The sequence below is a fragment of the Sinohyriopsis cumingii genome, chromosome 3 (genome assembly GCF_028554795.1).
Source record: "Sinohyriopsis cumingii isolate HCF-2022 chromosome 3, ASM2855479v2, whole genome shotgun sequence".
NCBI lineage: Eukaryota > Metazoa > Mollusca > Bivalvia > Unionida > Unionidae > Sinohyriopsis > Sinohyriopsis cumingii.
In genome coordinates this window covers 50374030-50386629 of record NC_142963.1, presented here as the reverse complement: position 1 = coordinate 50386629, position 12600 = coordinate 50374030, and positions in this window count along the sequence as shown.

Sequence of the window (12600 nt, the reverse complement as noted above, 5' to 3'; positions counted from 1 at the left end):
TGAAGAAGGCATATCATCTTTACTTCGGATGCAAGGTTGGTGACCAAGACAAGCCTTGGGCTCCGCATATATGCTGTGCTACATGTACAACACAGCTTTCACAGTGGTTGAATTGCAAAAGGTCATCAATGCCGTTTGCAGTCCCAATGGTGTGGAGAGAGCCAAGCAACCACCTAAATGACTGTTACTTCTGCTTGGTTCCTCCTCTTTCCGGCGGAATAACGAAGCAAAAGAAGTCGAGAATAGTCTACCCAAACATTCCGTCTGCATTGAGTCCAGTTCCACATGGTGAGGGACTTCCTATTCCAGAACCTCCAGCAGAATATTCTCTTGATTCATCTGACGAAGACAAAGGTGAGTCGACCTGTTCTTCTCCTGGTCCATCAGCATGCAGTGATCCAGATTTTCACTGTGGTGCATCATCAACCCCACACAGAATAACACAGGAAGAACTAAATGACCTGATTCGTGATTTGGACTTATCAAAGAACAAGGCAGAATTGCTAGGATCAAGACTCCAACAATGGAATCTTCTAGAAGAAGATGTCACAATTACTGCATATCGAAAGCGCCACCAGCAATTGGAGCCTTTCTTCAGAAAGGAAAGTAATCTGATATTCTGTTCCGATATTGAGGGCCTCATGAATGCTTTAAAAATCACTCATGACCCACAAGAATGGAGACTATTTGTGGACTCTTCGAAACTGAGTCTCAAGGCTGTGCTTTTGCACAATGGAAACATTCTTCCATCTATTCCAGTAGCGTATGCTGTCCACATGAAAGAGACATACGATAACTTAAGGCAGCTACTGAATTCCATTGAGTATAACAAGTACAGCTGGCACCTCTGTGGTGATTTGAAGGTAGTTGCCCTTTTAATGGGACTGCAGCAAGGATATACAAAATACATGTGTTTCTTATGCGAGTGGGATAGCCGAGCAAGGGAAATGCACTACATGAGGAAGGAATGGACTCACAGGCAGAATGTAGCCATTGGAGAGAAGAATATCCAACACCCAGCTCTGGTTGAGGCTCAGAAAATCTTGCTACCACCCCTTCACATCAAACTAGGTTTGATGAAGAACTTCGTGAAAGCCATTGACCGGACTTTGCCAGCATTCCGATACCTGCATGAAAAATTCCCTCGACTCAGCGAAGCAAAGATTAAAGAGGGAGTTTTTGTGGGTCCTCAGATTCGAGAGCTTTTCAAAGATGACCGGTTCAACAACTTGCTGGAAGGTGACGCGAAACAAGCATGGAATGCTTTTCGCCTAGTTTCTACAAACTTCCTCGGAAATGTTAGGGCAGAAAACTATAAGGAACTAGTAGAAGACATGTTGATGAAGTATAAGAAACTTGGCTGCAATATGTCTCTAAAGATTCACTTCCTTCATTCCCATTTGGATTTCTTTCCTAGTAACTGTGGTATTGTTAGTGATGAACACGGCGAACGTTTTCATCAAGATATCGCAACAATGGAACAAAGATACCAGGGAAAATGGTCCACTACAATGCTGGCTGACTAATGCTGGACACTCCTCAGAGATGCTCCCGAACAGCTGTACAAGAGACAGGCGAAGAAATCTAAGATGTAGTCAATGACTTGATTTTTTATAGGTAGGCTATTACAGTTGACCTTTTACTATTGGAATGCATTTCGTTATGTAAACATTAATTTCTTGCAGATTACAAAAAAACTAGAGCCAATTTTGCAATTTGACTGTCATATTCGTGTTCAGCACATAAAAATTGATAAGAATTGACTAATTTTATTTCAGTAACATGACTTTTGTAAAAATTTGTTGTCCAGTGTAATGTAGCACGTGTATATCATCGTTTGATGACATTTATGGGACGTGATCAAAATACTGATACTGGTTTGCAAATATCACAGTTAGATTTTACAACGCTGTACCCGATTTATTACTTTTCGCTGGAACATCTTGATTTAGTTAAGCAATCTGTCGTTGAAATACATTTTCGAGCTAGCGTAGACTCAGGTGGCACTAATTACAGAGTAATTGCTGTTATACTCAGCGACAAATCAATGTTACTTGAAGGTGTTGGTGGACGAATGAGAGTCATTGATGCCCCAGTGGAAAATATGTAGACAATTAGACCAACCGTGCTATTATAAAAATGTCATATAGTCACGTTAATGTCACTCTGATTCCCGGTCAGGTGAAAAAATTACAATAAAAAAATTCGAGTGTATGTGGAGTAAAAATAACATTGAAGCGAGATCAAATTGCTAGTGGTGGTCCAAACAAGTCATAGCTGACTAAAACTCAACTAAAACATATCAATAAGGCGCAAAAAGCAAAAACCGGAGTTCAACTTGATTTCGCTCCAAGTGTCATCAAAGACATGGTTAAAACCGGTGGTATATTTCCACTTCTCGCAGCAATACCAGCATTAATTACTGCTGCTGCCTCAGCTGTTGCAAAAGCAGCCGCGTTAGGTGCTGTTGGAACCGCTGCTGGAATGGCATTAAAGAAAGCAACTGGGAAGGGAATTTTACACAAGGAAAGCTTAAAAAAAAGAGATCATCACGGACACAAAAACCAACAAGGCGCCCAAAATAACAAAATGTGCCTCAGCCGGGTCGTCTACGATTACCAGTGGAACAATACGGGGCGGGTCTAAGACTTCCAGGAACTCCGCCCTTATGGTACCCAAAACGTTTTTTACAGACGCAGCGCGTCTCGCACTGATGTCAAATTTTGATTTACTCGATGCTACTAAGCAACTTAAAATAAAAAATTTCAGAGGTGTTTTTATGCGAGATCAGTTACCGAGCCAACCGAATACCAGCGAAACTAGAATTATTAATCTTGATAACAGCGATGGTCCAGGAACTCATTTGGTTTCTTACGCGATTGATCCACGTGGAATTATTTATTTCGATTCGTATGGGTTAGCACCGCCAGCTGAATTTCTAAAATATGTCAATAGAGTACAAAGTACTCCATTTCAAATTCCAGTTTGGTACTCAAACGCTACCAACACAAACAATAACCGATCCACCAATATGTGAACGTGAAGTAATTAATGTACTTGACGCGTTATCAAAATCAACCAAACCACCTCACAAGGTCGTGCAGGAGTATACCGCAGGTAGATTTAACATTTTAAACAACTCCCAGGACAATAATGGTTGATATTTACGGAAGATCTCTCAGCAAGGGTAAAGACAAAAAAACGCGATGATATTGATTTATTGAAATATGCGACCAAAGATGAAATCGATAATCTTATGAACCTCTCCGGGGTTGACCGAGATGAGGTTGTTGTTTTTCAGGACCGATTTGGCGTTTTAAAAAACCAGCAATATCAAATGAAATGACATAGTTCGATGAGTCCTCGGTGCGGTCACGGATAACATCCCTGTGTTTACTGACGGCGGTAGAATCAGAGATTCAAGTATATCGTTTACAACCATTAGAGATGAAATTGCAAGAAGCGCTGCTAATCGCTTACAAAATACCGGTGACACAATGACAGGTGAACTCGACATGAACGGAAATAAAATAGTAGCCCTAACGGATCCAACATCTGATGAAGATACCGCGACGAAAAAATATGTTCACGTTAACCACAGCACCGTAGAAGGTAAATTATCCACGTTGCGGGCCGAGTATGATGTTCACGTAAGCGCGTTTACAAATCTCCGTAGAAACTTTAGACAAATTAATGAAACCGCAGAGGAATTCTTTGGTACTCCTCTCACCCTTAACGCGAAACTCTCTGATATCAAAATAACATTGGATACGATTAAGAAAACACAAGAAGACATCGTAAGTGGAATTCCTGAGATTGTTAACAAAATTAGTCTGATTAAAATCCCACCCGGAGTAACTCCCGGGCATATTACCAACATCGTATACACAGTATCATCTGGATTCGCAACATGGTCAAACATACCGCAACAGTTACTGGTGTGTATAAACTGTGTTTTTTGCTGCAAAATTTGAGATATTTACAACATATCCTTGGAGGCATTCAACCGGTAAGTTTTCCGGGGTTGTGACTGTTATCTTAAATAGCGGAACCGAAGAAACATTTATACTGGGAGCAGCTGATAAGAAATTAATCGCAACATCTTACTTTTGGTGTCTAGAATTTGTAGCTGAAACACTTCAATTGATTACTGCGTAAAATAATAATGGCAGCGTCAACGAATGTTCAATAATATAGATACAGTCAAGTACTCGAATGACAGTCAGAGTTAAAAACCATCATTGACCAGTATACGTTGAAAGTAAAAAAATACAATTGGCTTGTAATCGCGCTAGATGCTATAGTTTATTCAGTATCCGCGGTAGTTGTGTCCACCGGGGTAGTATTATCAGCGCTGACATCAGTAACGACTGCAATAGCAGTAACAATATGCGTTTCATCATCGGCTGCAATCGCAGGTGTTTTTAATATTATCGCGAAAAAGATATCCATGTGCACGAGCACAAAACTCAACGACTCAGTTGTAAAATTTAAAACAGCCACGGGCGCATATTCGAAATTATCGTCGTTGTTATCATCAAGCCTCAGCGACGATAAAATATCAGATTCCGAATTTGCTTTAATGGTTAAGATATACGATGAAGTAATAAACCACCATTTAAAAGAAGAAAAAATAAATAATGACAGAACTAACTCCGTCATGAACAACAATATCAACAAGCTTCAACAAGCCTGAATTTGATATCAGCCTTTCAACTTTGGTCATCGAGATAGACTCCTCCGACCACGATCAGTCATAGTTGGAGGGGTCTGAAACGCCGGAACCTAAAAGGTCTGATTTCATCACGGACAAGCAATCATGCCACCATGTTAACCCGTATTACAAACTACGATTGCTCGATATAAAAAATGCAACGTTGGACAGTGATTTTGAATTCAGCATCCATGACATTATTTTTTTGAGTTTTGTTTACAAACAATCCGATGAAACTTATCTTGTTATCACTATCCTAAGTGAAATTATTGGTTTCTTTACAGGAATTAATCAAGAACACAACTTCAACGACTACGGCGGTGCTTTCAGGAATATATTTCTGACCACAGCGAAATCATTAAACAAATTGAAATATTAAATCAACTCGTATCCGACATGGAATATATTAACCAGCGAGCAATTCAGGCAATAATTACTGCTAAAAAGATAGACCACAAACAATGACTTTTAAACGCGTATTCGGCGACAGAAGTTGATCTACCAAATTTTAAACTTCCAGGGTATAACGCAGACAAACTAAAAAAATTAGTCAACGATATAATTGATGAGTTCTTTCCTAAAATACTTGAAGAATGGAGAAAAACACCATTTGAAAAGGAAAAATATAAATAATGACAGAAAACTTCAGCAGATAGCCGCAAATACAACTCCGCCAAAAACCACGATGATAACAGTAAGCTCAACCAAGCCTGAATTTAGTATTAATTTTCCAACTGCAATTCCGGTGAGTGAAATCGCGCTAGCAAAGTTGCGAGTATACCACGGCTGACCAAATAGTAGATCAAAATCATTTGGTGGATTACCAGCTAATAATTCGTTTGTGTTTGAAAACCGACCAGATGGTACACCCGACTGGAACGTTGTTGGAATACCAACCGGATGCTATCAAATCGAAGAAATCAATGAGGAATTAGCGCGCAGAATAAAAAATATCACCGGGAAGGAATCCAAAATAGCAATAACAGCTCATGAACCAACTCTGTCTTCCGCGATAGAGATAAACTCTCCCGATTCCGCCGTGGATATATATCAGTCATCGATTAGAACAGTGTTAAGATGGCCTGAAATTCCACCTGAAGTACCACCACCACTGCCTGAACCAAAAAAGTCTGATTTCGTCACGGACAAGAAATCATGCCACGAAATTAAAACATCATACAAGGATCGTTTACTTGCTATATTGGGTAGTAAGTTTTCCTTCTTTGATAAAGACAGTGTAACGTGGTATTTTATTTATGAACTAATTCCTAGAGGGGGAACTAAGTCTGTGTTTATTCACCTAGGTGAAATTATTGAATACTTTAAAACCATTAATCAAGAACATAAAACACAACGAGAGCGACTACGGCAAAGCTTCCAAGAATATCTTTTTGATATAACAAGTTCACGCAGCGAAATCATTAAACAAATAGAAATATTAAATCAGCTTGTTTTCCGACATGGAATATATTAACCAGCAAGCAATCCAGGCAACAATTGATTACACCGTGACATAAATCGTTATAAACAACGATTTTTAGATGCATACTCGATAAAGGAAGCTGAATTGCCGAATTATAAATTTCCCTGGTATAACGCAATCGAGTTAAGAAAATCAGTGAATGATATCATCGATGAGTTCTTTTTTGATATAATTACACGATACAAAGAAACACTACCGTTACCAACTATTCTCCGATACAACAATAATCCACAAGGAGAAGGCCGACATGCATCCCCGGAAATCGTAAATATAACTCCAACAGTCGCGGTCAATCTTGTGTGATAGAAGTTACAGCACGGACACAACAATGTCAAATCAAGCGCAGCAAGGATTTATTCTTTATTCGTTCACACCGAAAGAACCACCCGGATCGCTGATTGTACAAGAACCGATCAATCCGGTCTATCTACGATGTCATCATCGTCTGTTATCAAGAATAAATTTCAAACTAATTGACTAGTCCGGCCACTTGCTGGATTTGAGGAATGCGACTGTAAATGTTAATTTACTTGTAAAATCCTAAATATCTACGATAACAATCGTGAAAAAAAGCACAAAAATATAAAATTCTCCGTTCTTGATAAAGTCAACGAGGTGGATTGACAAATACTCTTCAGATTTCACAAATATTATAAGAAATTTATTTTTTACTGAAAATCAGGCTGATTTATTAATTCTAATAGGGTAATAGGTAGTCAAAATCATCTAAATCGACTGATTTGTTAATTCTGAAGAGTATTTAGGTAGTCAAAATCGTGTAAATCAAATATTTCAGTGAAAAACAAAACAAAAATGTAATATTTTACTGAAATCTGTCAGTGTACAAAAATATTATAAGAAAGTTATTTTTTTTTACTGAAAATCAGGCTGATTTGTTAATCTTGAAGGGTTATTAGGTTGTCATAATCGTATAAATCGATTGATTTCTCAATTGGGAAAGTAATAAGGTAGTCAAAGTTGTGTAAATCGACTGATTTGCTAATTCTGAAGGGTATTTAGTTAATCAAAATCGTGTAAATCTAACATTTGAGTGAAAAACACCAAAAAATATAATATTTTACTGAAATCTGTCAGTGTACAAAAATATTATATGAAATTTATTTTTTTACTGAAAATCAGGCTGATTTGTTAATTTTGAAGGGTAATTAGGTAGTCAAAATCGTATAAATCGATTAATTTCTCAATTGGGAAAGTAATAAGGTAGTCAAAAAATCGTGTAAATCGACTGATTTGCTGATTCTGAAGGGTATTTAGGTAGTCAAAATCGTGTAAATCTAACATTTGAGTGAAAAACACAAACAATATAATATTTTACTGAAATCTGTCAGTGTAATCAGATATTTATTTTTTTACTGAAAATCTGACATACTACTTTCACTTTTATTTCCATGTCCTTGATTTCATCAAGGAGTCTAACTTTCGTTTTGGATCGTTTCACGTTCTGACATAATTTTTTTTAGTTGCCTCACACGAGTATTAATTAGCTTCTTTGCTTCATATTCACGAGATAAATCTGATCTAACTTTTGCGATTGCACGAGACAACGAAAGAAATTCTTTTACTCGCTCTTCTTCTACCGTAGCTAACAATTGACACATCTCCGTCTGAATCTTCTTTATAAATTTATACTGAGATGGTAGCGTGTATGCTCCTCCCTGGTTTCGCTCTTGTAGTGTTTTAAAATCAGAAATAATTTTTGCAGGATTTAATTCATCAGATTAATTTGCGCCGTCGTGTTCTAATTTTTAAATAGCAGAAATTACAACATTGATATTTTCATAATTTTCGTATATACGGAATATTATATATTTAAAAGAAAAAAATTTTAGACCAAAAATAAACAGTAGCATGATGAGCGGTTATCATTCATGGGTCTCTTCACTGGCCTGTGTGTCTTTCATAGGGTCACTTTTGTCTTTTCTGAGACTTTTCTTGCATTCCTATGACCGTTTCGTTTAGACAATATTCTTTCTGTGGGGTACCGAAGTGATTTAGAGCTTATGCATCCACGCTACGGTTTATTTTGGGGGCGTCATAAGTTGTTTCATAAACATACCTCCAGCGAATTTTCTAAGCGAAACGAAATGTTAGAATATTCAGAAGGTTGTCTATGCCTTTCAATTTCATGCACACCTCCCCCAGGATCAAACCCAAGGCAAGTGTAAAACATCAAAAACGTGGTGAGAGATGTACATGAAACGCTTTCGGGCTGCATCCCCCACTTTATATAGAAAAATCCCTATTATCGGTACTGTCGACAATATGCCTGTTACGAGATTCGAACCACTGACCCCCAAAACGAGAATCAGCCACGCTGTCACTGTGCCATGTTCCAATCATCTGGTATATGATTAAAAAATTATTATATAGTTAACCGTTAACATTTCTCAGTTGGATCACAAAATACAACTGAATTTTAGTTAACAGAGAAATTATTTTCCCAAGTTTGTAAGCAACAAACCGGATTTGAATAGATGCACACAAAAATAATTCCGGAAACGGTGTCTATACTCGTTTATTTCTTTTGTTTGTTCTATTAATTACTATCGCAGAAAAAAGACGGATGAACCAGGAAACCGAACGAATTTAATAAAACAAAAATATTGTTTTCTTAAAAAGAAATATTATCTTATTATTTACCCTTGATAAACCGATTACACGCACCGTAATGACATATCTTAATTAGAAATACAAGGGAAATACAAGGGAAATAACTGATACTCTTCCTCTAAGCCATTCTCGGTAAACGAAGAACGGTTTATCGAATTAACGATACAATATTACGGTTTCTCAACTGGCTTTAGAAATGTATAACAAGAGAGAATTAACCACAAATATATATATATATATATATATATATATATATATATATATATATATATATATATATATATATATATATATATATATATATGCAAGTCTGTATGTCTGTGGGTCTATATGTCTGCAAGTCTGTGGCTCTATATGATTATGGGTCTGTGACATGGTCAAGGGGAGGTAACTAATCGCACGACGTATCCTCAACTGAGTTATCTCCCTTAGCTAACACTGAAAGTTATAATTGTAGCGAGTACAAGCGGTATACTCACCCTAACAGTACTGGAAGCTGATTTTTTTGTTTATAATTTGTTCAGAAAGGTGATTCATATATATTTTCTGCGACTTTTGAGGTGTACGCAGCCGCATACATTGATTGAAATATCAATTCTTCGCCAGTCTCTAAATTCATGGATACAATTGCTTTGGCGCTATTATCATTACAGCCAGTATTATCGGATTTACAATTCTGACTTTGCGTGACAGTTCTCAGATTGGATAAAGAATCGTTCTGAGGGTCTGCGTCAGTATGATCGATTGCAAGACCATCTTTGATCTCCCCAAAGAAACACTCGTATGTGAATCGATGACAGTAATATTTTTTATTGCTCCCAACACTAAACATGAGATAACCAGTATTATTGGAAAAACCAACTGGTCTTTTCAACCTACAGTGTCTGATTACACCATCAGGAGATGCTTCATAATTCTTGATGATGGGATGTCTGACAAATTCTTTTTGCTTCATTTATTTGTAACATTATTTGTCTAAGTTATAATTTATCTTCAAATCTTGCTATGTAGTCTTCAGGAGTTCTTATAACCTTATCAATGACCTTGACAGAGTCAAGGGTGTTATTTTTTTTGGTCATAACGTTTTAACTCTCTCTATCTCTCACGAGAACAACTTACACACAACTGTGTTTTCCCTCTAATTCCAACACCACAACGTAAACAGGGTTTTGGACCTAGACTGCCTCTCTCTACACTTTGCGAATGTTGTCCGCAGAATTCATTTACGCAGAATTTATTACAAGGAGTTGCATATCCTATCATAAGCCGTTTACACTGATTTCGTAATTGAGTCATTATATATAATATTTTTTATTTAAATACTTGTCTGAAATTTAATATGGAAGAGTTTGAGATATTATCCACAATCAAGTCTTGGAAAACTTCTAGATTCGATCTTGATAGGCTAACCCCTGACTTGCGGAGGCGAGCTCTGACTGATCGGATTAATATTATCAGGAATGCTGAAAAAGAATTTCGTGATGATGGAGCATCCCACACGTGGTAGACATTTGAAATTATACGCGACGACGATGTCATTGATGCTACAATGAACGATATACGGGCGAAAACTATTATCGATTACATTAATGATCAGAAATATTTTTTCAGAATAAAGTTTATTGTACTAACAGAAGATTCCGATACGTGGATTATCCGCAACAAACGTGACCCTGTCCTTGCTAATAAAAAAACTGCTGTGTTAAGTAAAAATTCCAACCCAGGAATGCTGACTGGTATTGACAGACCTTATTACTCACAAGCGTATCCTGTGACCGCGGTTATTTACGGAATTTATCAGCTAAATGATAAACCCAACATTAATGATATTGCACCAATGAGATTTTCAAGGTTGAATTGTGTAGCCGAACGAGTAATGGAACATTTCGCGAATGCGAAGCGTTTAAAATGGGTTAACAAATCAACGAAGTGAAAAATTAAGTAAATGGGCTGAATATGTTAAGGATACATTAGCTACAATAAATGATGTTGCCGAGTTATTAAGTAAATTAAAATTGCCAATGCTAGTAGTGAAAACAGAGAATTTTTGTATGAATCGCCGAATAAAGGAAAAGGGACACTAATTGAAATTACTGATTATAATGCGCACGCGTGGACTAACGCAGTAACAATATTTCTACGAGATCGAACTGTAAAATTTTACCCCCCCCCCCCGAGTTTTCTGGAGGAAATATATTTGATTTTATTCACGCGTTAAGTTAAAACGATCTTGTATCGGTGTGGTTATTAAAAGTCTTCCCGATGGAGAGTATGATGAATTTGTAAGACCCAACGGCTATTTATATCGTCAAGAATCTCTTCACGAGGAAATGAAAAAACTCGCGCAGAAATTTTCAACAGAAAACACCGAGCAATTATTAAAAAATTGTTTCACAGTTCCGTCAGTCGCGGCTCACTTCGCCGGAGAAAAAAATTCTTGGAAACCAACACGTGTTCGATTTCTGGAGGATGTTCAATTGAGTTGTATCGAATATGGACACGGTGGGCTATGGAATACTAGGTATGATCGTGACGGTATGATATCCGTTGACATGATCGTGTGTTATCCTGGATGTTTTCTTGGTTACGGAGAATGCGCTAGGTATTTTAAAAGATTTGGACATCCCATGAACGAGATGAAGAAAGTTGCTATAAACGGATCGTTACCTGATTTTGACCTAACTGGATTCGCTCATGAGTTATCTTTCGAATTCACTAAAGGTCTTCATCCGTGCAATTATGTTTGGTTTTGTAGACATTTCTCGGAGCGACGCTGGGTGCCAATAGTGTTATTACGATATATGTTTGACAGTAAAATATTACTATCGTTGACGGTTAGTGAGGCAATTATATCATGTCGGAAACAAACAGAAGTTTGGTTACCAACACCGGAGCGTATCAGTCTCGATGAGGTAATCGAAGAATACAAACAAGCATGTTCAGATACTCCTATTGATGTCATCGTGGATGATGCTTCTAATATTCTCAGGATTAAACTTGGTAACAGTGAAAAAACCGCGAAAGATCTCGGCAGAAGAATAATCGGTAAGTTTACTCAAGGCGCTGCATTTGACCATCAACGACATTGTGCAAGACTGATTATGGATCCCCCGAATATAAATTCGTGGTCGCTGATGCAATAGCGAAAGATATACTTTGTGATCGACAAGATGTTTACTTGTCTAATGGAATAAAGTTAGGCGCAATTGTTAGTTACACTGATGGAGAATCTCCTCAGTATACTCGTTTAAGATCTTCAATGCTTGCTTATGTGTCTATAAATTTATTATCAATGATAAATAGATTCCCCGACACCGCGGTCAGAGTTGCCACGGATTCATTTTACTTGAATAAAAAATATTTAGAATTACTGGATCGTTTTACGAGTACTGATGCATCAAGGTGTTCGTGGAGAATGAAAGAACAAACGTTACATGATTATGATTTATCCACGGATGTTACGATTAAAGATAGTTAACGCAGCGATCAGATATCAGAATTGTCGTTGGCGCCGTCCGTGTATGATCCAGTATCCAGACACAAAACGGTTTATTTGAAAGGGTCAGGAGGTTCTGGTAAGACAACTCGGGTGTTCGAATTATTTCGACAGAAACACGATGACATAATTCTACTAACACCAACACATAGACTCGCCAGGGAGATGAAACAACGAGGAGTTAATTCTTGTACTTATCATAGCTTTTTCAAATACAGCGGTGGTACATGGACTCCCGATCGAATGGGTGAGAAATACATTCCCGGGATAATCATT